We start from the raw sequence: 26,632 nt of genomic DNA, 5'->3' as shown, positions 1-26,632 counted from the left end.
AAAATGGAACGAATGAGAGGATTAGAGAGGCCTGGGAGACACTGTAGGCTATGTACTTATGTACGTGTGTGTGTGTGTGTGTGTGTGTGTGTGTGTGTATGCATGTGCAGTCTTGGGGGTCACGCTATGTTTTGTGCCCTGATTGCTGATCCACTTCCTATTAATCAAAGAGACGAAGAGGATGAGGAGTGATAAAGCCTGAAGCCGTGCACTAGGGGCAGGGGTGGGGGGCGGGGGGGGGGGTCAAAATGTGACACTGTGATGGTCAAGATTTAGCAGCAACCAAAACTAACTTTGTCTTACAAGTTCCTTCAGATTTAGTTTCATTCTGGACTTTTATCAACCCTTACCAGTCCAGTTTGGGGCTGCGTTCGCCGGCAGTGAGGTGCGTCAGCAGCCAGGCAAGTGTGTCATCCTTCAACGGCATGCAGGAGAGTTTCACACGAGAGCAGCGGAGCTCTTCAAAACGAGTCCAAACACACAGAAAAGAGGCTTCAGCAGGCAGATGGCTCTGATTGGAAATCTAGTTTTGAGATGAAAATACATCTTACTGTGCAGTGATGCAGTCAGTCTCTATCTCTGTCTCTGTCTCTTCTAATCCCTGAGTGCACACTGTGCTGCTTACAACTGTCAAATTATTAATAAAGTTTAAGTTTCAACTTTTCTTGTCATGTAAGAAGGCAGAGTGTTCCAGTGTGGCGGAAAAGTCTGAGAACCTCAAATCAAAATAAAAAAAAAGTACTGTTTCAGTAGAAAAAGTAGAAAAAGTCCAAAATGTGAAATAACGCCCAATACCCTGGATATGTTGAACTCGCTCTGTCAGATTGGCCCCAGTTCTTTAAATACATGGTTTTACCAGTTATCTGTGCAACAATTCTTCTTACTTTCATAGAGTCCTGACCTCAAACACAAATACAACACTTTTGTGTCCAACTCAAGAAGCCAAATTGGCAGAATGCAATTCATCCAGACACAGATATGAGGGAGGAAGTGGTGAAATTATCCAAGCTGTCGGTGCCTGCTGATGATATGAGCTCAGACGTGCTTTTGTTTTCTGACATATTTGTTTAAAAAAAAAAAAAAAAACACACAAATATTCTCCAACACAAAGTGAAAAAACACAATAAATCCAATAGTGAAATGCATACTAGTTGTCTCCCCTTGTTTTTGCTACTGTAGAAAAGTGTATTGTTGAACATGAATATGTTATGAATGACATCAACACTTGTTGTAATATGTTGAGGGATGAATGATTTTGGACATGTAGTAGTGCCCCACTAAAGCAAAACATCTAAAATCACTATGACAATTTTGGCCTGCTGTTGGTCCTGCAGGAAAAGGTCAGAAGGTCACCAAAATTATAAAAAATGAGGACCATGAATATTCACCCAAAGATTTCATGGCTGACAGTTTCAAGAATATTCAGCCGGACCACAGGGTGGAGCGACTTAATTCAGAACACAGCGGCTGCAGCGGGTCGAGGCCGTGCTGCAGGAATACAGAGCAGAGCGCGGCGCGGCGTTCATTAGGGTTGAAGCTAGCTCTGTCAGTTTGCTACAGGGCATGTTTAGCCTCACCAAACTGATCCTGCTTTTGTCTGTCGCTGATGTTAAGCTTCTGTTATTACAGCTGGGGGGATTTTAATTAAATCGAGGGCTCTTCACACTATTGTTATGCGTAAACAAAGTATTTGAATGAAATCATGGAGAGCATTTTCTATTTACTGTCCATTTCATCTCCACTGTAGATTACAGGAGTGCAGGTGAAGCTGCAGAAACTGACACACTGCCAGCGGCATACTGATCAGTGTGGGAGTGTGTGTGTGTGCGTGCATGTGTGTCTAGGTGTGTGTGCGCGTGTAGTTGTGTGTGCGTTGATTATTGTCTCTGGGCCACTCTGGAGACAATTAAAGCCCCAGAGGAGAGCTCTGTGTGCTCTGCATGTACTGTATATCGTTTCATTTATGTCGTCTATCTGCTGCTGTTTCTCACATTAATAACTAGTCTGAAGGCTTCAGACAATCAAACACTCCCACACATGCACACACACCGTGTAAGGAGAGGAAAATCAGTAAAGCATTATGTTGCTGTCTAACATGATGAATAAAAAAGTTTGATTCACAGTGTGTCAATGAACTACCTGTTCTTATAAATGGGGATTTTTTTTCCTGATAGCAGTGCTGGTATGTAAAGAAATGAATTAAGACCACATGTGAGAAATGTATTCACAGTCCAAGTTTGAAACCAGAATACCGATGTCTAAAGAATGATCAAATCTTTCATCATTTGTCATTTTCTTCACGTGCATCTCTCATAAGTTCATCTGGACGTTGTCTGTGCTTGTGTGTTGGCTCCCACAGCTCCAGTTTACTGGGGGCTCCTGCATGTCTCTGACAATGACCTGTCAGCCTCTTCCACCTGGGTGCCATTTTCTCCCTCACCTTTGGCAACCCCTGCATACAGCTCCTCGACAGCGACCTGCACATCCTGCTTGATGTTAAAACTATACCACACAATCTGGTGTAGCAGCCATCCAGGGGAGCTCCGGATCCAGCATTCACATCTGTGTAGGAGAACAGAATCTACAGACACGGAGAAGAAGCTGAGCTTTGTATGTTGGGCGAGGTTGGACTTCCACAAGGGGAAGTTTCTACTGTTCTCCTCTCCTGCTGCTCTCGTATCCGGTTCAGACTGACTGAATGATGAATTGTTTGTAGAGTTATGCTCAGTATAATATAGGCATAACAGTTTGAGAAAGTGTAACATCTAGCAGCTTGAAAATACAAAAGTTTTACTCTAGATGGTTGAGACCAAACCTAGAGCTCAAAGGAGGGTCTATTAGGAAGTTACAAATATGCCTCTTTTTGTCAGGATGTGGATGCAAACTATTTGTTTACATACTTACCATTTTATCTTGTAAGTAAAGCATGGCCTCTATCGGCAATCATATCAGATACTACAACTTCAAATTAACCACACACGTGTCTGAATATCAGCCAATCAGAGCTGTAGATAAAAAAAAAAACGGACCTCAATTCTCTTTTCCTGGTTGGAGTCCAAAAAAAAAGCTTTTACAGTGTGCGCTAACTGACACTTGGCTTGATCATGATTAACATGTGTTTCATATTTCACACAGCTTCTGGTGGAAAGAACGGGGGTGTTGGTAGTATGGGTGCTGGTGCGTGCGTGTGTGATTTTGCGCGTGCGCGTGTGTGTGTGTGTGTTATGAAGCCCAAAGATCAATGCAGTGTTTGATCTGCATGTATCTGAGTGAAGTAAGCTTCCAGAGGGCTTCCAGAGCTACCAGCCCAAGGGGAGGCTCGGTGTTACGGGCAACATCTCACTCCCCTGCACCAAAGAACACCCCCCCCCCCCCAACACACACACATACACACACAGCGTTTCATCTACTCTGCTGTTTCATCTCATCCACATGCTCACACACTCTAGCCGCAGCAGCATCATGTCCATCATGTTCCTGCAGGAACAAAGACTCTGCAGTGAATAACATCTGAGGCTGATTTTTTCCAGAGATTCTGAAGGTGCTGATTTTAATTACATCTCAGATTGAAAGCTTTGAGTACATTCATTTAACTGCATCACTCGTTCTTGTGTCCAACTACAAAACTTGGTCTGATGATGGAGCGACAGCAAAGATCGAACGATAAATCGATCAATTAATCAAATTGCAGATTAAGTGATCGCGCTCTTCATATCCGGATTTTCACTGTTGAACTGTGTTTTGTGGTCATTCATATTCATCGAACAACTCACACACTAACATTTTAAGACAGTCTTTATTAGCCAGGAGAGATGTAAAAACTGCAATCTGCTACTTAAAGTTTTTACTGACAAATTCAGATTACGCGTTTCAAAAGTTTTTCTTGGATTGAAACTTGTGATTTTAACTCCAAAGTCAAACAATTGATATCAACATCTTTAGGCAGTGGACAACTTCAGTCTGCTGAAGGTTAAATCAAGGCTTTTGACAATAGAGTGGCTTTAAATTGAGGACGCATTAACTGCTGTAAAGTCTATTTTGTGCCTGCTGGATTTTATTTATCTAATTAAACATTTCCTACCTTTCCTACCTTGTTAGCCATTTAGACCCCAATATGTGCAAAGGGTGATGCTCATAAACACTAGAATAACCCTTTAAACCAGGGGAAATAGGCTCTTTAATATAGACAAATTAATAATAGAGGGTTAAAGAGAAAACACGCAAGTACAATTCATTGACAGCTCATCATTACACACACAAGATCCACAAGTGCATCTTCACACAAGTTAACTGCACATGCATCTGAAAACACGTGTCTGAAAACAGCATGAATTCTTGTTGGACTGCCAAGTATAGACACAAAAAAAAAAAAAAAAAACATAGATCCAAGAGTAGCTCTTCATCTACAGTGTAAAAACACACACACACACACTGGACACACACTTTGCACACACACCACAACCACACATGCATAATCACACTATAGCTGCACAATAAAACAACATGAGTTCCAGTTGAGCACACAAACACACAAACACACACACGCACACACACACACCAACATTTGTGACATGCATTTGCTCACACACCAGGCAACATGCACTCCTGCTGGCATCCTGAATATTCAGAGAAACTATCAAACACACACACACACACAGTGGACAAAAAGCACACACACACACACACACAGGAGTAAACGCACACATGCACGCTTATCTCGCAGTCTCCTGGCGCCGCTCTCAGCTTGTCAACGCAGGGTTGGCGTCCCGCGATACGGACAGGTCCAGATGGCGCTGTCACGGCTGTCACGGAACCGCATTTCCCAGAATACACCTGTGACAGCTGAAACATGTGTGCCCAGTCGCAGCGGCGCCGCTACAGAGACTAATTATCACCAGCAGTCCAGCCGCCGCCGTGTACACAGGGCCCGTGCCTCGCCGTCACCTTACAAGGTTGCAGAGACCGGGAGACAAATCAATGGTGTCGTTAGCGTATGCCAGCTCACTGAGAGATTGGCGGCAGCCATGGAGACACATCGCCGCCGTGCTGTGGCTTAGCGTGCCTTAGATTCTTAGTTGTATCTCAAGGTCGGGCTAACTGTTATCACGTGAAAATGGTATATTTATTTCACAAGTTTTGTAAACAGCATCCTATAGAGAACATTTAGGTTTGTAGGTTCTGTAGGTTTTGTTACAGTCCTTTTACAAATCTTTCTACCCTTCTATCCTTCAGTGCTTTTCTGTGGGGGATAAAACTAAATATTGTCATAATATGTTTTTATTAAGGAACTTTTATGCTTTACACTGTAAGTAAAAAGAACATGTTATTACTTGTTTTATCAATTTGATAAGAAATGTAGAAATACAAACATACTTATCTATCAATTTGAAGTACCTATGATACCAATCAATTTTACTTACAACCCTTACGGACAACCACTTTTTGGAGTTTTTTCATATAGCCTACAGTCATGAAACAGCATTCAATGGCTTCATAATCCTCTTTAAGGACCGTTCTAAATCAAAGTCCATCCACTAAAAGTTGTTGTTTTTGTCACTGACAGGCTCAGAGTGTCTGACAGCATTACAAAGTATATCCCCTCCAATAAACAATTTATTCTGAATAAAGATGTTTCTTTAAACTAGGACAATAGGTTACATCGCTCTCTTTAAAGCTGCCAGACTTTATTGACAAGAACATTATTTTTAGTGGTAGGAGAAAGTAAGTAAGTAAAGTAAGGAAAGTTCATTTATAAAGCACTTTTCACAGATAGAGGTCAGAAAGTGCTTTACATCATCAATACTTCATGGACTGACATAATAACATCCTGCTATGACTAGGAACAATAATTGGCACAGTAATACATAGATCGATAGGTAGACTGGGTGGACATAATTACTCATAGGCTTGTCTAAACATCAATGTTTTTAGCTGCTTTTAAGGCTCAACAGAGTCAGAAGAATGTAATGAAGTGAGCAGGGAATTCCAAAGCATTGGTGCTATGGCCTCAAACACACGATCACCCTGAGTCTTAAAATGTGTCTGTCAGACAGACAGCAGGTGTAGGGTGTTCGACTTTAGCGGACGGGTTGGTGAATACAGGCGAATGAGTTCTGACAAATATTCTGAGGTCTGACCGTGAATGGCTCTGAAAGTGAGGGTGAGAAATTTTAAATGTATTCCTGTAAGCCACAGGGAGTCAGTGCAGATTTCAGTATGGGTGTGCTGTGAGACCGTTTGTCTGACCTGGTGAGTACTCGAGCAGCAGCATTCTAGATTGACTGGAGATGATTGGCGGACATGCTAAGTGAGGCGAAAGAGCGTTACAGTTAGTCCATACGGGGTGAGACAAAGGCATGTAAGATCATCTCAAGTTCTGTAGATGACACTAATGTTCTCAGTTTGCTGATATTTTTAACTTGATAAAAGCATGATCTGGTTAGCTGCTCAACACGGCTGTGGAGTGATCATAAGGATCAAAGAATACTCTCAGATTATGGAGGTTAGAGGGAACAGCAGGGGGAAAAGGGTCTTGCTTGTCTACCACTGCCTCGATCAGTTGGTAGAACTGTGTTTGATTACAGAGTTTATCCATTTCTTTTGATCCAAATGATGTTTGAAAAACACATAATAACACCCCCCCCAAAAAAAAAAAAAAAGTAATCAAACTAATCAAAAAACTCTTATCGTGCACATTTACATACAATGCACTTTATACCTCCCAACTTTGCTTCTAGCTAGCAAACTGTCTGATAAGTTAAACACTGGAGTTAGTACAATATGCAGCACTATAACATATTCACCCTCTTTCTAGGTTTGTGAATTAACAATATTTGAATTTGAACTAAATACTAGACCGAGGATTGGCACAGCATAATTTATAACACCTCAAATTTTATGTGAACGACGTCATGTGTCATGCTGAGGTGATTAACATTTTACATCAGCTTGGTTGTCAACACAAATTCCTAATCTCCTCTTCAACCCATCCAATACGGATACATGGTTGCCTATGACGACTGAAATCTGGTTGAACAGGAGAAAGGCCTTGCGGATTGGTCTGGTTTCTATACTATAAAAAAAACCTTTTGAAAACCTTTTGAAACTGCTTTGATTTGTTATTTTACAGGGTTGTGGTCTGCATTGTCCCATACTAAAAATTATTTTAGAATCAGGGAAGCTGCTGAGGAACTATTTTTCTCAAATCTGATGTAATGAGTTCTCTTAATGCCCTGTTGGACTCAATAGTAATGCTGATAGAGATTCTGGTTTTGTTGTGATGTTGATGACTTATTTGGCCTGGAATCTGTTTTGGATAAATGACAAACAGATGTACAGATTGTGCAGGTTAACTTCATTATTTGTACACTGTGAATGAATCTGTGTGTTGCTGCAGAGACGTGAAAGACCTGTCCATTAAGAGAGAATCTAATTGATATTTCTTTCTCCGTCAAGGTCGATAAGGCAGAGTTTCCTCCCACAGATGGAGCTTTTTTTTCTCTCCTCTCCTTGTCTGAGTTGATTGTCACGCTGGGCTGGATGTGTTTTCTCTGCGTTCTTACCCGTCCTGCGTCTCCCATTAGCACACTGTTTTCTCATTCGCTCTCTGCGGTTTCAGGAAGGCGGCAGCAGCAGCGAGGGGCAGATCCATCTCGACGCCGATGCATATGGTAATTGTTATAATAGATGCAGAGCAGTTGCTTAAGGGCTGATGTTTTGGGAAAGTGTTATTGAACTAATTACTCATTTGCATACTTTGTCTTCGGCGTTTAGCTCCAGATTTTGTCTCTCTCCGGAGTCACATTAAAAGTCGTTGAAGAGGGGGGAAACGTCGAGGAGCTCCGGCTGGCTGAGTGGCGTCTGCTCCCAGGCCTCTGCTCGCATCAGTCAGCTGCTCACAATCACACAATCAACTGCAGCGGAACTTCTTTGCTTCTTTCTTTTTCTTTTTTTTTTCATTAAAGCTACGAATCACAATTCATACAATTTTGCACTGATGCCTGCTCATGTTTTTAAACCACTGCTTTGAAAAAAAAATGTGACTGGCAGACAGGTAGTTCAGCGGTAACACCAACTAAGGAATCAGGAAGATGTAAACCTTTCAGGGGGGGCTGCAGAGGAGAACCTCATGTACACGATCGTTTAAGCTGCCCTGCAGGTTTAACAAGCTGACGGGTGATGTTGTAAAAAAAAAGTTGTGGGTGTGATCCAGTAGTGTCAACAACACTAAAGGGACAACATTTCAATAAGGATAATACGATATCCATTTTTTTACAGAATCGTCTTTTCAAAGCCGCCAGACCGAAGTGAAAGAAACAACTTTACTCTGCAGGATAGTGGGAGTGTCTGGTCATCTACATACTACGGTTAGATGTTGATGTTTTTGTGTGTGAAACTGTATCTCAGGTCTAAAACAATGTCGGACAAGCAGTTGTTGAGTTCTGAAAGGTTAAAGGAAAATGTTTATCAAAAAAATCTATCTGTTTAGTGTAATAAGTTGTTTATGATAAAAAAAAAAAAATGACCAATACATTTTCATCTTTCACTTAAAGGTCTATCGGGGATGCTCTGCCCTCACTGCCTCCATTGGTTTGGTTTGTTTGACTTCCTGGTTCATCAGCCAATGGGCAGAGCTGGAGAGGTAATAAGAAAGTTATCAACACCTGTGTTGATTGTGCCTTAACTCATGTAAATGGCTTCTGAACCTTTTAACCTCTTCCTTAACAGCAGCCGTATTCACAGAGCCTCCTATAGAGAATCATGATGTTTTCTAAGAATGTCCCCTTAAAATGAAGACTCGATCTCGTATAAAGATGGAAGTTATTTACAAATCATCTCAAGAGAGCTCATCAGGTGTAAAACTATCAAGAGTAGTGAGGATGACTTTTAACTGGCTTACGAGTTTCTCAAGCTGAGGAGAAAACAGAGAAATGTTCTTCAAACACTACAAAAAGATTATTATCCAATCGTGCCAACAATACATGTCAATCCATCTATGACTTGTTTAATTGAGAAGTGAGACATGCATGTTGAGTTTCTCTACATGTGCTGACCTCCACGGGTGCATCCAATCACTAATTAAGGCTCTTCACCTGCTGATGTAACGATCAGCATGAGGCTGCAGCACAAGTGGACATATGATTTTAAACATTCACAATTTATGACACAAATATGTTAATTTCATAGTGTTCATAAGTGTACCATGTCTGAATATTATGTATATGTATTTCATTCATGAGCGTTTCCAATGCGTCATCAGTATGTGACTGTTTTTTTCAAGACAACATCTTTTAGAAACTAAAAAAAAAAAAACTTTATGAATATCAATAATCGGCTAAATACTTTCAAATAACTTTTTTTTTTTTACAGTGTAAAAGTGAGTCCACTTTTGATGAACAGACGTTGCTGATTTCCATTCATTATCCCCCAGTGTCACACAGTAAAACAGAGCATTGTGATCCTGCCAAACAGTCCCACCTGTGCTTTGCTGTAATGTGAAGTTCAGACAGACACCTCCTGATGATTTGTTACACACATAACTACGTCACACTCACACATCCTGGGGGCTCAGTGCAGTTGTGTTTTAATCTACTGAGCAGTTGACTGCCTGTAAAGCTGAGTTATTATTTGTTTACCACGTATAAAGTGCACATTGATCATGTGCAGAGTGAGAGCAGCCGGTTCCCAAACTGACAGAACCGCTCACCTCAGCAGAAAGACTGGGACGACATGTTCCGGTGGCTGCGCGAGCCGATCACGTCCTCCTTCTGTTTTGGTGACAAACTCCTCCGTCATTAACCTCTCTCTGCATTAATAGCAGCCTAATTAGTCCCTCATCCTCAATCCATAATGTTGATTCAAGAAAGTGACGCTAATTTGGATCTAATTAGGCTTTTTGCAACTCCATTACAGCCTTCTGATATGCCGAGGAGCTAACAACCAGCCTTCAGTTGGGATGTGAAGCTCGGTCAAAAGGTGTCCTGTGTTACAAACTGGCAGCAGAGGGTCTTTAGTACAAAATGAGTTAGAGCCTAGAGACTGAGCGCAAACTGCAAGTTAGCACTACTGTTAGAGCAGAAAATCTCCGTCAGTGAGGGGCCAGGAGCAACTCCAGAGATGATAAAGCTGCAAATGTTTGATGATTTTGTGAGTTAAGAAAGAAATGACATCAACAGGAAATGTTATCAACTAATTATGTGTTATAGATAGTAAAAGAAAAAAACTAAACATTGTACAAAAGTAAGGACATTTATGTTTGGTAGATTATTTAGTTGTTGTAACAATGCTTCTTGGCAATAAATCTTATACAGTTGGAAAGCCTGTGTATTTCCCTTTTTAAATGGTGCCACATTTGTAAGGAACATGCATTTGTGGGATGAGCAGCAGAGCTGAGTATGTGGGTTGTGCCCATGAAAAACTTGCCTTGCTTAATGTACATGATAATTAAAACTTCAACTCAATTGAAACCTTTATTTATTCTCAAAAGGACATTGAGGTTTCCCCCATATCCAATGCCGTCAGGATTACAAGCAAACAAACAACAACATCAAACACTCAATCATTTCCAAAAACAGTTGAGATCAACACTTACAATTCCATGCAAAGATCCCGAAGACTGAGCTGAGTTAGCTGAAAACATAAGATAAGGGGAAGAATACTTCTATACATGTCACCCATTTGACTCAGAAAACAAGATACTTAACAACAACTTGAAGAATTAGCGAAGTTACTCCTGAGTAAGTATACTCATTCATTTTTTTCTGTATTAATCTGTCACTTCCCAGTAGATGTTTTGATTGTTTAATTGTGAGAAAGAGGGCTGTATTTTTTGTTTATTTTGGCCCGCAATTTTCTGGAGCCGATCCCAGCTGCCATTGGGCGAGAGACGGGGTACACCCTGAATCCACGGGAAATTTTAGAGTCACCAATTAACCTACTTTAAATCCTCATGTTGCAAATAAATATCTGTAAGAAATGACAAACTTGCCTTGGAGTAATTGATATTTTCATTCTGACCAACTCCAACATATCTCCTGTGTGTGTTGGTGTGTGTGTGTGTGTGTGTCCAGCAGTGTGTTTGCAGCACTTGTAGATCTGTGTTAGGTCCTGATGTTCTGTTAGTGTGTGTCTCTGTAAAGTGTCTCTTAATGATGAGCTGTGGTGATGGGGTCGAGCGCTCATCTAAATCAATACTGCCTGGGACCTTCCTGTGCTAATGATTAAAGGCGATCGTCCGACACATCTAGAAAAACACACAGCAGCACAATAAACCGACAGCATATCGAGCGCTAAATCAAAGCGCTTTGACACGGCGGAACGAACGGCGGATCTGCTCCGGTTAGCATTACACGCCGCTGTATCTTTGGTGGTGAATAAATGTGATTGAATGTGTTTTCTCCCTTTCAGAGGCCATTAGCAGGCCGATAGTGATCAGTGGGGTTTACATAACGCCGGCTTAAAGAGTGGTGGCTGGTGCTGCTGCTGCTGCTTATCTAATGGCCCACAGGAAGAAGAAGCCATTAGCAAATTAGCAAGTCCATCCTCGTCAGGGCTATTATCCCGAGCCTTTATGTCTCGGCTCAAAAAGTTACAGAGAAACACAAAATGAGAAGCGCTATGAACTCTGTGACGTAATGATGGGACTTATCAATAACTCTTGCACCTTTTAAGAATGCGTCAGTGCTATCAAATAGGCTAGAGAGGGCACAGTCAGCTCTGGAGTGCGTTGCGTGAACGTAAACCGGCGCACATGGAATCTTTTGAATCTGCCAGTAGAGCTCACAGGTGAAGAAAACACGATCAACAGCGCTCTCCTTCCTCTATTAGAATCCTGAGCAGATAATGAGGGACACAGTCAGTCCAGAGAGAGAAGAGGCACAGGTCATCACCTTTAACCTGACGTGATTGGCAGAACTCTTTGGCCTGTCAACGTGTGAGTGGGCTGAATGACATCACTCTGCTCTTTGAGTCCACTTCCTGTGCTGCCCACTGGCTCTTGCTGTCTTCAGTGTGTTTCGGAGCACAAGAAATCACAGCAACCAGGAGTCAGGAGGGTTCCTCTCAATGTCACTATGTTATTTCTCTTTTCATTATTTTTCACTGTCAGGGCCACGCCGAGACTTTTCAGGGCTTGAAGAAAGGATTTAATTTTATGTCCCCTCGCATTAACAACCTTGTCAATCAATTCAGGAGCTGGCAGTAATCTCGTGTTTGAATCAGAAAATGAACTCCCCGAGGCGTCATTTGAGATTAAACAACTGAAGATGTGTTTATTTTTTTCCTTTTGGTGTGTGTTTTTATTGATTTATTTCTCAGCTTTTTGTGTCATCGCATGCATGCCACTGAGTCACACTGAACACGGGCTTTGAAGACGACACTTATTGGCATATGGTGAGGGATGGTGTAATTTAATTTGTGTGGTATCTTACAGGTCCCCTGATTACCACTGTTTGGGAGTTAATTGGTGTCACTCGGTCCTCTGAGGGGAACAGAAGGCAGAGTGACGCTGGCGCACACAAGCCATCGGCTCGTTTCGTTTTTGTGAGCAGAGGAATGCATTGTTTCTTCGTTCATCAAACATGTCAGACCAGCCAAATTGCATCCAAAGCGCCCCTTTTCTTTTCTTTCATCCGCTGCTCCAACAACCTGTTTTCTGACGCTGACGCAGGGAAATGTAGTCAAGATCCACCAGCCAACAGCACACTGCCCAGAATGCACTTTACTGCTTTTTTTTTCTCCGTCTCTTCTTCTTCTTCTTTTGACTCAACTCCAGTTTGCCTCATTTGTGCCTATATTTGAAACTGAATCCTGTTGGTTCACATTCAAACTGGCAGAGCGGAGCGTGCGCGGACGTCAGTAATCAGCGCTCGGCGATCAGAAGCAAAAGATGGCACGACTTGTTTATCACTGCACGGCTCTTCTTTGAAACAAGGTGGTCGTCCAGGTCTGAACTCACCGCCAGCCCATTAGTGAAAGAGGACAATCAGCAGATCCAACAGTCCACTAATGACAGGCTGAGAGCTTTCCAGAGAAGAAGAAACCTGATCTGAGTGTCTGCTAACAAATCAACAAACATGATTCCAATCAGGAACAAAAAAAAAATAAAGCCACTTTTATTTACAAAAGGCTGAATCTTTTGCAGAGATTATTTAACGACACAAACAGAATATTATTGCTGTTGGATTTTACTAACATAATGATGATTCCAACACTAGATAAACACATGTATCACTGAAAAAACACAAGATGAAATGTTCTCATTATGTCTGCATGAGCACAATTAAAGCATGATAGCAAACACTGATCCTTGATGCAATTTAAAAAGCTATAATTTGTACTGCTCATTTAATGGAAATATTAGCCAACACAACAATTTTTTAACCTTCTGCAGAACTTGTCCTGAGGCTTAGGCCAAAGGAAACTGATACCCAATTAAAATAGCTTTCCTGCATTAGCTGTGTTACCCATTAGATAAAACCGCGCCTGACTGTGAACTACTTGAACCAGGATTCAACACATCAGGGGTCAGAGAGGATGCATGGATCTAAGTTTAAACTTCCAACAAATATTATTGAGAGACACAATCACATTTGAAATATCTAAAATATTTCTGCTGCAGCAACAGCTCATTTGATCTAAACTTTCCCAAACGTTTGCAGTGAATTCAAACCGCTCTCTCTTAAAGCAGTTTGAATACAGGGTTCATAAAACCTTTACATCCATCTTTAAAGGAAGATATACAAACTATTATCAACCTCTTGTTTTATAGCTCTTATTGTGATAGTTATTCACGAATGAATAATTAAAAGAAGAATGTGCAAGTTCTTCATCCAGTAGGTGTCGCCCTTAAGCACCATCATTAAACCAAAACAAGCTGCTCTTTTGCGTCACCTCCGCTATTCTGAAGCCTCCGCTCTCCTCCTGCTACACACATCCAACCCCTCTCCACTCGCGTTCACAAAGAAGGAGTTATCAATTAGAACCCACCATAATAAAGAACCATTAGGTGGACAACATTCCTTTTCCAATCCTCCATTGTTGTGTTAGCAGGCTAATGTTAGCACACTTTAACTCATAGCTTCATACTGCACTTAAATTGACACAGAATGGCTGTGATCTTACGTGATGTTATGTTATTCTTCATTTAAAACAGCTTTATACGCAGGGCCGCCCGTCCATGTAACCATGATGTTAACACGGCTTTGACAACAGTACAGCTGGCAGGACTCGCGCTTCTCACTCTGACAGACGTCCTCAAAATTTTAGCGGTCAATTAAAGCGCTAATATTTCCAGTCTCTCCCTCTGCACCCGCTGTCCTGCACCAACACTGCCCTCATATCTCAACACCCACCTGCAGGCTCAGACTGTTGGGTTTAAGATATTAACGTAAAATCCTGCATGTCAAATAAATCTGCAATCAGCGATGAGGTCGGCGCCCAGACGCCTCAAACAAACAAATGTTATCCTGCTTCATTAAACATTTCAAACAATCACACCGTAAGTTATCTGACTGAAATGTGTTTTTGTAGATAATTTGAGTTCGATCTCAAAGGTTCTTGATCTCTTTCCTGCTTTTGATTTCCATCAAAGGTTTTGAAGCTAAAATCTGTAGCGCTGCTGCAGTTCTCACCGTCAAACGGCCTGTCAGTGCCAATCAACTGGAGCAGCTGAGATTCAAACTGCTGCAGACAGACTGTTATCAGGACAGACGGATGGACGGGCTGGTAGGGAGGCCTCAGCGCTGGCAGCCGCATCCACAAGCAGGATGGTGTTCTGGTAAGACAGGGGACTCCGAGAGGTTTTAAATCCAATGTGGCAGACGTAGCTGTTTCTTCCAACAGGAGGTCAGAGGTCAGCAGAGTCTGCAGGTCTTCTTCTCCTTGGGGTTGTTCCCCGAGCTGAACATCGAGTGTGCAGGACAAAAACCACGACAGCACGAATGCAGTGACATGACTCCTCTGCTGGAACCCTCCCTGCATCCTTTTTATGTTTCCTTCCTCCTGCCTTAAAGCGACCGATCTCATTATCCTCGAGTCCTGGCGGGGTTTAGATAACTTCCTGTCGTGTAGAGTCAGTCTCCAGATCATCCAGTGCCTCTCTGTCACTCGCCTACGTCGTTACATCTTTAATGCTGCTACAAGAGTTGTGCATTTACAGTGTTTGGCAGCACGCTGTGACACCCTGTGTTATTACCCAGCTCCTCCTGCTCCTCAGTTTGGCTGAAGTAAACATCCCCCTACTCCCCAGGCCTGCCCACACGTCACTATTTGTTTCTCTGTCTGAATGTGTTGACACTGTAAAAATCTCCATGATGTCTCATTTAGTCTGGAAATTAGGCTCTGCTGTCTTTTTCCCCTTTTGTCTAAATACAATTCAACATGATTCTAACAAAAACTCAAATAATTTTGAGAATTTAACTTGCCCTTCTGTCTAAATACAGTTCAACATGATTCTAACAAAAACTCAAATTAATTTTAGAAAATACAATTTAGACAATACACCAGAAAAAAAGACGGTAACTGTCTGTTCAAAGACTTGAAAAATGACATGCAAATGTATTCAGAACAGATGACTTTTCACTGTCTATTGATAACAACTCTAGTATTTGAGAAGTAATTGTGGAAGTAAAGACTCCCCCCCTCTCCTCCAGGAACTGTGTCTTGATGAACTGTCCTGTTAAATCTGTCTTCTTCATGCTGATCCATGCCCAGTGATGAGCTGTAAGTTAACTTGGTGAATTTTTCAACAATTATAAGATCATGCTCTTTATTTCTTTAAATAAAAAATTAATTAAAAAAACATTAAAGTGATTATTTTAAGTCTCCATGAAATGAAAAATGCCTTTTCCCGCTTTTAATCCTGTATTCATTTATCTACCAAAATATTTTACAATTCAGTATTATCTGAGATTTTTTAATCTATTAAAAAGCTTTGTCGAAGCTAGGGATCCAATCAAATTCACCCAAAAGTTTTGTCCCGCCTTCTATTATGTGATTGGTTCCATCTCTTGTTTTAGTTGGAAATATGTCAGGACACAGCAGTAGGTTACTCTTGAAGTTCTGTTTCATGGGGACTTTTGCACATGGTTTTTTAATTAAGTTTGGTTTGAACTTTTCTTCTACAATTACAGGATTTTAGGAAAATCAGAACACTGACAGGCTTTTTGTACACAGTCTCATGAAGGCTCTTCCCTTTACTTATCTACGTACATCTGGTGAGTAATCATGCAAATGATCTCGTGTTTAGCATTGTGTGGTTCTGGTAGCCCACAGTGGATTTGTTTCTTGCAATTGGCTTTGTATTTTAACTTATTGTGCAAAAAGTTAGATTGACTTTTGGTTAAAGATACAGCACATGTTTATATATTTTCTGGAGGCAGGTCTTTTGGGCAGCTGAGAGCAAGTCGATTGTGTGCCTCTTGACTGAATCCCTGACCTTTACAGGACAGCCTGACACATTTGTTCATTTGAACCACTACCTCCATCTTTGGTGTGGACACAAACTACAATTCTTAAACCCATTCTGAATCTTTTTTTTTTACGACTTATGGGACTGGAAAGAACCTGGTCTTATCAAATATATGTCTAAACAAGTGTTTAATATGTCTGAATCTCAAATCAGTCCTTTTAGTAACGTTCACTTAGCCCTATTCAGACTGTGTGAGCCGGGACATTTATGCCCCATGTGACATTTTTGCCTTCAATCTGAATGGAGATGTTATGGGTGGCACTTCTGCTGTGCCATGCTTCTGCTACTCCCAAACACAATGGGAATTCACAGACATGGACACCAATGTTATGCTGTCGTGGAATCAATATGAATGTCCAAAAATATTCTGACGGCTGAGCATAGCTCTTTTGCAAAAAAAAGTCTGAAAAGTGCTATACTTTTTGCTGACATAGGCAGCAGATGCTTTTGGTGAACAGCCTTCATCTGGCATCAAACACCCTCTATAGGCTCCACAGTCCTATGAGGCATCTCCAGCTTCCTTTTCTGGCCTTTTCAGCACAGATCTTGTTGCAAATCAGCACATCAGTGTTAAACACATCTGCTGGCAGGGTCCATGTTTGTTTTGGTACAACCACATGTGTTCTTGTAAATCTCTCAACAAGTCATTTCCCAGACATGAGAAACAAACAAGCCAATGGGTTCATCAAAGTTCTGACGAGTGGTGGTCGTTTTTGAGCAAAAAATACGAGCTTTGATCAAAACAGGATGAAGTAGGAGAACGCGCAGGATGGATTCAGAGAGAGAACGGATTCATTTCATCATCTTTTTGTCAATAAGTGGATACTGCAGCCGTCCACTTTCCAAAAATGATTCACACATCAGCACTTCAGCTGGATTACAACAGTGATAAGGTCACTGTGGTAAAAAATAAATCTGTGATGGATTCACCATCAGGCTTTTTTTTTCTTTTTTTTAGAGTAAGCCAAAAAAACAATTTTGCCAAAAACATTCTGAACAATCTGTAACACTGCACCTTTGGGAAAATGTTAGACATTGATATAAATGATGTGTTTGTGAAGATTAAACAGGCAGGGGAAGAAAACTGTTAAAAGACAGTGACTTTCTGCAGCTGTGATTTCTCTAACGAGTTTTCATTATAGAAACACAGAACTTATTATGTAAGTAGAAACTCTCTCTGTGGCTCTCTGATGACCACATTTAGATTCTGGATCGTCCTCCGCTTCTCTCTGAGTCCACTCGCTGCTCTCCACTCTCCTGCAGCAGCAGCAGCGGCGGGGATGATGAAGTGGAGCTGTGATAATTTTGCTGTCAGCGTTATAAACAGGGTCCACTGAGCCTGACCCGTGGTTTAACACAGTGCCCATGAATCAGCTCGGCCACGTAAACATTTGGGCAATAAATAACTATAATTAAAAAATACTGGTTATTGCATAAATTAGGTAATCAATTAGGCTGCATTTGGTATTCATGCGCTGCCTGCTCGGCCTGCAGTTTGACTTATTAGACTCTCCGAGGCTCCACCGTGGTTCACTGCGATTTGGGAGTTGGTATTTTTCTTATGTGTGTGTGTGTGTGTGTGTGTGTGTGTGTGTGTGTGTGTGCTGTGTGTTTAATGGTGCCTTTGCTTCCTGTTTTTGCATCTACACTGATGCTGCAAACATTCTCCATTATAAGCAAATAATATCGATGCTTAAGTCATATTTTCTAAAAACAAGGGAGGCATTAAGCTAATGAGTTGACAAAACTCAGTTACTTTAAACTGAACTTTATGCTCTTTCAGAGACTTCAATTCACAATCTTTGAAGGCACTTTATTTGGTGTGGGAGACTTTTTTCCAAAAAAGGAGAAAGGGGGTGATGTAAAGAACTCAGACATGGCGGTTGGGATTTACTGACCTTATAAGTCCATCATTTTTGTGCAGCTTAAACTTTTGGAGCGCATTACATTTCTCTCAATTTTTTTTCTCTAAAATAAAAGACTTAAATAAAAAACTGAAATCATATTCAAGTTGTTTTGGACCCATTTCTCCCCTTTGGACAAAACTAACAAAGGTCCTGATTTTTTTTAAGGGTCCAAAAGATTATCTTGCCTGATTTTCCTGTGATGTGAGGTATGTTAAAAAATTCTATGATCTGCTCGGAGGAACGTTTGGGCAGCACTGATTTAAAGTCTATTCACGACTTGATCTCTTGTTGTGGAAGGGTAACCCCATGGACTGCCGAGCACCGCCTCTGAGTATCGTCATGTGAAAGAAAAGAAAGCCGCTTGGGAAGTGAGGTGACACGAAGAAGGAGGCGCAACAACCACAGCACATCCGTTGTTACTCTCCTCACCTCCACTGTGGCTCAGTTGGTAGAGAAGGTCGTCTCCCAATCAAAAGGTCAGGGTTTGATCCCCAGCTCCTGCAGGGAGCAAGACACTTAACCCAAAGTTGCTCCCACTGCTTTGTCAGCAGCGTATGAATGTGGATGAATTTGATTAGTTACTTCTGATGGTCACTTTATATAGAAACCACTGCCATCAATGCGTGAATGGGTAGGTGTGACCTGCGGTGAAAAAGTGCTTTGAGTAGTAAGAAGACGTGATGTTTGCTTATATAGTCGCTCTCCACACACTATAAGACCATAAATGTTTAATATTTTATTATTTGTTGTCATTTGTGGACTCTCTTAAGTTTTAAACATCTGTTAGGATCATTTAGTGAGGGACAAAGTGAATGTTTTATCATACATGTGAATAAGGTCTTTTTGTTTAGCTTTGTGATATTAATCGTCAAAGCAACACTCCAACGGACTGAAATGATTCAAGTATCTTATGCAACATTTTAAAGACATTTCCCTGGAACTCAGCCCCAAAGATGAGATATTTCTGTAAAGTTTCGGATCCCCATGAGCTCTGAGGGTTTGAACAGGGCTTGGCTGCTCTGCATGAATCTGTTAAGATACAAAAAAAAAAGTTGAGTGTTCTTTGTTTTTAGTAAGAATCCATTATGGGGGCTGAACACAAGACTGAATTAGTTAAAATGAATTCTTTATGTTTGCAGTGTTTGCTTTTAAATTCCCCAAAATGCACTGCAAACAGGTTTCCGGTGAGGGTTTTCTCCCACACTCCTTTCCCATGGTGCACCTCACTTAGACAACATGAATAGTTGATGGGCAAAAGAACAACAATTGTTACTTAAGTCTTCATATAATATTTAAAGGACAAGCGCAGCAGGTCGGCAGCGGCGGCCTTGTAACTGGAAGCACGGAGGAGTTCCGTGCAATTAACTGCCGGGGGGGGAAAAAGTGGAATAGAGAAAATAAATGTTTTTTGAAGAGGAAAAATAAATATATTAATGTGATTGTTCAAACTGCTCCCTTTCCCCCCTAAATTTAATTGGAGCTTCTGAGAGCTCTGCAGAAATAAAAGAGGAGTCGACGAGTGTGTTTGGAGCCGACAGATTGCCTCATATCCATGCAGCGACTCAGCCCACATTAAGAATGGCCTCGGCGTCTTCTTCCTCCCTCGGAAGGCTGCTGGAGCCTTGGCAGCAGCTGCTTTTGTTTATTCTGCACCTAACATGTCCTCCCCCAAAAGTTTACCCTTGATCAACAAGCATATTAGGTTATGCTAATATTAGTCGTCATTAGAAATCTGCTCACGGCGCTGGTCGCTTCTCCGTTCACTGACTCATTTGTTTTGATTACTCCGTGTTCCTCCCAGCGCGTCAGCGAGCGGCGGCTCCGCTGGGCAACATAGGCGCGCTAACAAAGGTCAAGGGTTAAATTCTGCACATCTATATTATTCCTGTTAGCTTTCAGCTAATGTGCAGCTCCCACCTCCAGCTCTTAAACATGACAGAGGTGCACTAATGGACAGCTGGAGGGCTTTAATGTACTGAAGAGCGACGAGCAACCTGCAGCTATACGGCCTCCATGTCTCTGCAAAATAGACACACAACGAGCAGAGAACACTCAGCCTCACACACACACACACACACACACACACACACACACACACACACACACGCACACTCCATATATACATCATGGCATTTTGTTTGGAGTTATTAGAATCAAATAAAGTGGATTTTTTCCCCGAACTAATAAAAACTACAATTTAAACATTTGGATTATGTTTCAAGGTGTAGAACATAATAAACAATGAAATTGTTAAAGAGTTAGAATAAAATAATCAGTAAAACATTTCTTCATTTTTTCAAGTAGCCCAGAATGACCCAAAACAATCAAAGCTCATAACACCATCTCTGTTCATAGTTCTTTACGCTTAAACCTTTTCAGCTTCCCTCTGCAAGTAGTCAGGGCTGTAGCAAAATGCATGAATCCTTCTCCAGTTTGTTGTAGAGGACCTGGACTAGTCTGCTCAGAGCAATTGCCTCAGCCCCATCCAACACCTTTGGAAGAAGTCAAACATCGACTAGCTAGCCAGAATGATCTCCAGACATCAGTGTTGGATGGATTTGGTTTCTGTGATCCCGATCAAATCCCTGCAGCCAGGAACAACACCATGTGCCAAAACGGGATCTGAGACCAAGATGTGTGTCACTCTGCTGTGTGCATTTAGATAGTACCAACTTGAATGATTTTTCTCTATCTTTCAAAATCATTGTCACTGATTGACTTTCAACATTTTTGATATACTGTACAAAGGCCCTTACTCACTGAGGATGCAGGTCTCCAAAAAATGTGTATCAATTATGATTATTTCAGCTTTATGCTATTTTATTTATTACATTTCATTTGTGCATTTACATTTCAGTATCCATAACATGAAGGAGTTTGATGATGGCGCTCTGACGGCTCTGTTGTAAAGTGACAGACAGAGAGCATAGTGTCTCCCTGCAGACCTCTTCCTTTCCTCTAGTACTCTCTCTCTCTCTGTATGATTTTCACACAGTAAATCCTGAATATCACAGGCGAGCAGACATGGCAAAGACAGCGGACATCATCGATGTTCTGCTCCTCCTGCTAAGAACTCAATCCATCATACGTTGTATTTCTCTCTCTGTTATTTTTGTACTCCGGTACACAAACTGAGGCCTGTTGTCCGACCTTGTTCTGAGCCGTGAGGGATCAGCAGGTTTTAGAAGACCTGTTATCAGCTTTTGTTTCTTTGAGTATCTGTCAGGGAACACGATGACTGGACTGTGTGTGTGTGTGTGTGTGTGTGTGATCATGCACAAACTCAAACACTCGGCCACCTACAGTACAGTAGCAGTGTGACAATGTGGGTTTAAATAAATGATGGTTAGTGCAAAAAACTGTCCCTTTCTCTCTGGACATTTGGGTTATTCAGTGCAGTGGAAATATTTTCTTCCATTTCTGATGCAAATTTACTTTTTTAGTTTGTACAATTAAGATCACTTTTATAATTCATGCACATCACCCTGATTTACTCTGAATTGATTCTAAATGAAGAGGGCTTTCCTGAATCAAGTGGATGTAATCTTGCAACACTGGCATTCATTTCCCCTTTAGAAATACATGATGCTTCGTTAAAACTTAATTATAGACTTTTATGACTTTACAACACTAATATTTACATACATTTGAACAAATAATACAGTGCTTACTTTACAAAAAAAGTGAATGAGTAAATGCAACAGAGGTTTTTTCGACTGCACTTTCTTAAAGTGTATCCAGACACTCATTCAAACATGGTCACCAAACAGTCCATACATCAATGGAGGAACCAATGGAACGTAGTGTCTGTGTCCAACTCCTAAACACAGTCTTGTTGTATGTAACTCGTTTGGTTTCTTGTAAAATTAGCTATTATTTATATATTATTATATATATATTATTATTATAATCTTATGCTGCTGCTGAAAACGTAATGTAAACTGTACTTGCAGACATCATCTGTATAAATCCTCAGGTCTTTGTTTTCACTCGTTTCACTTGACTACTGTCAACTCGGAGTTTGTTTTCATCGAGGGGGGGAGAGGGGTTAACAGAGAGAATCACTCCCATGATTCCCTGCATCTTTTGTTATCGTTTTGATTGAGAGCCCCCTGTTGGCAGAATTCACTTACTGTCAATTAATGGATCTTCATTTTTCTAAAATAATATCAAGATGCATTGTGTAAAATGTATTTTCATCAGCTCCATTGGTAAGAGGAGAAGAAAACAACTTTTAAAAAGTTTGTGGAGGAGTTTGTATCGGGATCGATAATTTACGATGTATTACAGGAAGTCAAAAAATCTAAATGTTGATTTGCTATTTGTGCTTTTTTTCACAGTGTGGGGCAGATATCTGTTCATAAAGATAAATTAATCATTGTCAGATTAACACCGATGTGACCCAGGCTATGGATTGTGTTTTTGCCTTATTATGCCCTCCATACACACCATTCCTGCATAAACCAAAGCCTTCTGATACATTATTGGTCCACTCTTCTTGGACTACAAATGTATATCAGAACATTTAAAGTCGGGTCCTGCATGTTAAGATTCTACAGTTTTATTTATTTATTTAATCTGTAAATAGAGATCACAAAATAAGTGATGAGTATTAGTCTTGTAGTCATTTCTTTAGTTGTTCTTATTTGGTTTTCTTATTGAGACAAATGATTGAACAAACAAAAAAAGAAGTTAAACTGACAGTGTCATTTTAATCTCACCTCAAAACCTCTCAGATCGCCTGAGCTGGTGATGTTCATTGCAGATTGGAGGGTTGGCACTGCACCGTCTTTATCTGATAATTCCACTTCCTGTTCACCTCCGGCAGAGCTCCTGCAGGAAACTCCGGCTTGACCCTCCAGATTAAAGCGTCCACAGTTGCTCCGCATCCCTCCACCTTCAGGGGAGAGAAAGTTGTTCGCTCTCACAAATATTGATCCGTGTATCAGAGATCACAGGCAGACAACGTGCCGACACACACACACACACACACCTACAGAGCAGGGCAGTTTCTTGCTTTATCTGGGATTTTCTCGCTGGCAAAAAGGCTCATGGCGAGCTCGTTAAGACGACTTGTGGAATAAGGAGGGCGGCTTCGCTCGTCCCCAAGATGGAAGATGAATCTGAGCCTAATGACCTTCACTGACAGCCGTAATTCTATCAGGACCCAATCAGCTGCAGCAATTAGGCGCTCTTTGTGAGCCGGGGAAAGGGTGTGTGGATCCTAACCGGGGTCAATTAGAGAGTATAGAGCCGCCGCTCTACTCCCACTACATCACTCTGTCTGTCAGTGACCGAGCAGCCTCCCCTTCGCCTTTAATCACATAGTATAAATGTATCTCTGTGGCCCTACCTTCATCTCTCCGTCTCATCCTCTCTGTCCCCGGGCAGCTCCATCTTGGTCAGACAGCTTTTTTTTTTTTTAAATCAGTTTCCTCATTTTCCTTCGCTGTTAAAACGCTTCCTGTGGCGGCCTGCAGGTTATCACAGTCACTTTCTTATTGTAGTGGATCTTTATTATCATGTCTCTGTACATTAAAACATTCTACTTAGGGTTCATTTGCACATCAATGTTAAGTCTTCCACTGATGTCTGACCTCGCAGTGCTGCTGCTGCAGCTCAGAGTTCAAACAGAGCTGTCTGCAGGTGCATTGAAGTCCCTTCTTGTTCCTCTCATTATCACTTTATACATTATAAATATTATATTATACAATAGACTTTTAAATTTGAAATGGGGCCATCAACAAGTAGGCCGACAAATAAAGCCACATGGAAAAAACATGTGATCTATGAAGGGATATCTTACCTCCATGAGGAGCATTGAATGTTAATGAAGGTAACATAATTGTACACCACGCCATCATTTCACTTCGCCAGTGTGATATGTAGTTTCTCTTCTTGTACATAATCTTCTTATTATTTGTTCTTTCACTTCTTTTCTTATTTTTAAATACAAATAAAATAGATACTTACCTGAACTTTATTTCAGGCCCAAAGGTCCATATCATCATAAAAAAGCACAAGAAGTATAAATACAGGACATCAACGAAGGGATAAAATCCCTACAAAATTACATGCAGTTCAAAATATTACTACCCATGCTTTTACCCTACCGATAAGTTACATTACCCAACACATGGCCAACACACCGCAACCCAAACAGGATTAATTTATGCGGGTAGTGACAACGCTGATACTATGAAAACTACCAAATGGCCCTTAAGAGCCTGCAAAAACCAAAATGTGAAACTGGATGGGTAGCAAGAGCCAACACATCAACAGGGTTTTCAAGATGGCGACTCCCTTCACCGATGTTTGGTCGAGTTAGGCCAACGGCATCTCAGAAAGGCCTTGACTGGTAGATGCAGCGTCCCAGGGCCACCCCCTTCCATGCCTGCTGCCCACCTCACCCTTGCCTTAACTTCCATGTGCTATTTGATCGTTATGTAAGAAGGCCAAATGGTCAATCAAACAAACAGAAAAAGTATCAAACAAGACATGAATCCTCCTGCTGCCAACATTATAAAGAAAAGAAAAGAAAACAGAGCCTCTCAAAGGTTGATTTGCTCTTCATTTAATGCCTGTTTTGTCCTAATCTTGATATTGAATCTTGTTTTTTTTAAAACCAAGTGGTCCATGCGTTCTAGTGTTCAACTTCCTGTTCGGGTCGATCTGATCTGTTCAGCTTAAGCCGAAAACACACTTGGCGCGTATTTTCGAGCAGAGCATAGTGGAGTTGAATTTCTTGCACGCGCCTGAGCTGGATCGCGGCATGTGTAGTGCCAAACTAAAGCTTTGACTAGAGAGAACGTAATCGGCTCCGAAGAGCGTGAAACACAGCGCAAACGACTGATGGATGGATGGTCCCTGATAGCGCCAAGATGCAGAGAGGCAGCTAAATAAACTGTAACTGTAGCCGCCTGCCTCCTCAGATCTCCACACCATCTCCTGTAGGACACACTTGTGCACGCCTCAATCTGTGATGACGGCGAGCTCATCACTCAGCCGGCCTGCTTGAGAGCACTTCAGGAGGGGGAGGAGCCCGCTGGGGGACAGGGCTATCCAACAAACACCAGCAGAGGAGCGTTCTGGGTATTATTTGTCTTTCTTTTCCTCCACTCGTCATGTTGAATCAATCTCGTGGGGGAGGCACAGGACATGTGACACACTCACCTGAAGTATCTGACAGGAAGTGATTTAACTCCCATAAAGGGTGTGTGGTTGCATTTTGAAAAGTTTGGCGAAAAGCATGATAGTGGAGTATGGCAGGTTCAGAGGGTCAGGTCAGAAGATGTAAGAAACTCTCAGCCAGTTTCTCTCCAGCGCTGCAGCTCTGAACAGCGGAGGGATTCGGTTTCTGTGTGTGTTTGTGTGTGTGTGTGTGTGTGTGTGTGTGTGTGTGCTCATGTTTTGTTTACCTGAGACACTTCAAAAACAGCTAGCGTGCAGAGAGGTAAATAGCAAAGAAGAGGTAATTGCACACAAGGGGCGAGTGTGTGTCTGTATTAAAGATGGAGTGCAAATGAGAGACAGCGTGTGCGGTTGTGTGTGCAGCAGCGTTTCGAGCATGTGCAGAAAGCTCACACTCCACCACAGAGCATGCACAGGTGTCAAAAAATCCGTAATTAGCAAACAAACAAACAAACAAACAAAGAAAGGCGAGGAAGTGAAGGGAGAGGCGTGGAGGAGAGATGAGGTTCGCCAGAGGACGAATCACACGACCGACAGCCATGAAGACAGCTGATGACGACTGACTGATTATAATAAAAAACAACAAAGACAAACAGCAGGAAAACTGTATCTTTAATAATCCAGCAAATTAAATACAAATACAAAAAGGTGCTATACTGGGGTAGATAAATATCAAATGCCTCTGGAAATTTGGCTTGACAATAAAAAAATGAATATATGATAGTAGCGTTGAGTCTCATTAGGTGTCCGCTCAAACTGTAGTGAAAGAAAATGTTCCGAACTGCAATACAACTGAAATCTAAGAACATTTTACTGCTTTGACCTCTAATCAAAACTGTGTGCCAGTGGCAAACGACAAGTGGCAAAAAGAAAAGTGGCATCGCCTGCTAAAATCTTCCAGTTGGAGAGAGGAGGCCTGTTTAACGTGTTTAACGTGCTGCGGTATATTGTTCCATAGTTTTGGAGCCGCAACAGCAAACGCACGGTCCCCTCTGAGCTTCTGCTTGGTTTTAGGCACCCTCAGGAGCAGCTGATCAGCTGACCTGAGAGAGCGGGTGGGTGTGTA

This window comes from Labrus mixtus, chromosome 10, assembly GCF_963584025.1.
Source record: "Labrus mixtus chromosome 10, fLabMix1.1, whole genome shotgun sequence".
Taxonomy (NCBI): domain Eukaryota; kingdom Metazoa; phylum Chordata; class Actinopteri; order Labriformes; family Labridae; genus Labrus; species Labrus mixtus.
The sequence above is the reverse complement of the archived record's forward strand: the minus strand, read 5'-3'. Positions refer to the sequence as shown.